The sequence below is a fragment of the Martes martes genome (genome assembly GCF_963455335.1).
Source record: "Martes martes genome assembly, chromosome: 6".
Classification (NCBI taxonomy): Eukaryota; Metazoa; Chordata; class Mammalia; order Carnivora; family Mustelidae; genus Martes; species Martes martes.
The window spans coordinates 28,506,506-28,509,176 of record NC_137893.1 but is presented as its reverse complement, the minus strand read 5'-3'; the positions used below and the strand labels follow the sequence as shown (position 1 = coordinate 28,509,176).

Genomic DNA, 2,671 nt, shown 5'->3' with positions numbered 1-2,671 from the left:
ACTGAATTGCTTACCTATTTTTTCTTAAAGTTTGACAGCGACCTATAGCATATAACTTTTCAATAACTTTAAAGAAATGCATTATTTCCAAGTGTATCTTGTACTTCCTATTCCTTATGGTCTTTTGTGACTTTGTACATTATAATTAGATATGGGTATATGATATGAGATATCTTCTCCAGCAATTTTTAAGGGAAAGTTATTGACTTATCAATAAATAAATAAATAAAACAAATAAATAACAAATAAAATAAAACAGGATTTATAGTCATACAGTCCTGGGCTTGTTTCTTAGTTTCTTTATTTTCTACCTGTGACATGGAGAAGTTACTTAATTTTCAGAGCCTTAATTTGTACATTCATAAATCCTATTTCTTACAACTAACCACATATTATTATGAAGATTAAATAAGATCTTATATGTAAGTTACTCATTTCCTAGACAATGATGGAAACTCAACAAATATTGAACTTCTGTACATACATAAATTTGGATAATTTCTGCATAAGTTTATATCATAAAATAGATACAAAATTGTTACATTTTCTAAAATTTAAAATTATTTAAGGCTCCATACCACTATGCCTCCCATGCTCCCAATTATGGTGGGAGCACTAGCAGTGGCAGGACTCTGCTCAGCCTTCCTACCTACCTCCTCCACAGCTTCTTTAAGACAACTACACCCACACCCATGCCCATAGTTGTTCATACCCATGTGTCTTCCCATACTTCGTTGGTAGTCAGTGGCCAGGCTAAAGAAGCAATTCCACACAGCCACTCAGAAAGTGGATGAGAAGGAGCCAAGCTAGATCATGACTTCAAAGAGGTAGAGAGGAAAGTAGAAGTCACCATCAAGACTGTAATGGAAATAATTACCAAAACAATTGAGTACCTTTAAGCTGACCCAGCTTCCAGAGCTAAACTCAGTATGATCCACATCATGTCAAAAATCTGCAGCCAGGAGAAGGAGCCAGGATATCTCCAGGTAGAAGGTCTGCTGGCAGAGGTAATGCTCATGTTTGGAGGAGAGCTTAGAGATTATTGTAACTTTGGCCCAGCACTTGGTAAGGTGGGAGAAGCCATTCAAGAACTCTTGGAGGTTTAAGACTCTTTGGACATGGAAGTGAAGTGGAACTTCACTGACCTCCTTCAGAACCTTCATGACAGAATGCTGAAGGGAATTCATCTACAGAAGTTGGAGGTTGAAGCCTGGACTTTGATTATAAGAAGAAACAACCGGGCAAGATTCCCAATGAAGAGCTCTGTGAGGATTTGAAGAAATTTGATGAGTCTCAAGAAGTTGCTGAGTCAAGCATGTTCAGCATGTGAGCCAGCTCTCTACGCTCTTTCAAGACCAGCTGGAATACCGTAAGTGGACAGTCCAGACCCTGCAGCAAATTATGCCCAGACTGGAAGAAAGAATAAGACAAGCTTCATCTCAGCCTACAGAGGAATATCAGTCTAAACCACAAATAAGCCAGGTTTCCAACTGGAGACAGCACTCAACCCAATGAAAACTTCTCCCACAGGGACACTCCCAGGAGCCCCAGGGGATCAGCCCTGCTGCTGAGTTCTGTACAACTTTGGACCAGCAAATGAAGGGGAATTGGGTTTTAAAGAGGGTAATATCATCATACTCACCAACCAAACTGATGAGCACTGGTACAGGGGATGGCTTCATGGCCAGTCAGGCTTCTGCCCCATCAACTATGTGGAGACTCTGGTCACCTTGCCCCATTAAGATGTTTAGCTGGCAGGCTCACCTCCACTATATCTTGATATGGATATTTAAATTTAACTGCTGCTTTGATAATGTTGCTTACAACACATCCCAGGTGCGGGCTGCAGTGGTCCAAGTCATCAAGCTCCACCCTTCTTTGATTAACTTGTATGATCCTACAAGAGTCATGGTGATGGGTTGTATCTTCTTAGCCTGGTGAGCATGGCACATACTTTTTAAAATACCATCTGAGATCAGCCAGTAGTCATAGAACTCTGTTTACATGGTTCTCAGGAGGCTGTAGCTTCCTAAAAGATGACCACTAGCCACATCACAGAAACACCATCCTAGTGAAGATATTATTTGTTACCCAGGGGCCATCTCAAGGTCTCAGTCTCTCCATTTAAATAGAAGAATGTTCTTCCTTCCCCATTTTCTTCTCCCAAATAGGTACATCACAGAATTATGGGAGAAAGCCTCCCTTACCAGCAAATTGTCTTTGGATCTGAATTAATTTGTCCCACATTGCTGTCTGTAGAAAAGCATTGAATGTGTGTTCAAAACCTTCTCTGAAAATGGTCGTCTTTGTTTCTCTCAATTATGCCTACTCCAGAGGGAAAGCCAGTTTTCTTCCCTCCCTGCTAATAAAGCCAGAGGAGACTTCTGTTTATTTCTTTTTTGTCCTAAAAATCTAAGTATCCATGTTAATTATCTTTAAATTAACTCAAAAATAAAATTCCCTGTAATTATGTATATATTTTTGGTACTTCATTGAAACAAAGTCTTATCCTTACTGTTAAATATGCCTTTACTTCATCTGTCTCTCTACTTTTCCCCCAGTCTCTATTGGAAATAACATATTCTCATTTTCTGATCATAAAATATTTCAACCCCTAACTCAAACCTATTACGATACATCAAAAATATCTTTCTTTAATAGTTGAAATTTT

At 38.9% G+C, this 2,671-nt stretch overlaps 1 pseudogene across 1 annotated transcript; it reads left to right on the top strand.

The window, feature by feature from the left end:
* The first annotated feature begins 747 nt into the window (after positions 1 to 747).
* LOC308344594 (endophilin-A1-like) lies at positions 748 to 1,742 on the top strand (annotated as a pseudogene). The gene has a single exon. The product of its transcript is annotated as an endophilin-A1-like (transcript).
* The last annotated feature ends 929 nt before the right edge of the window (positions 1,743 to 2,671 follow it).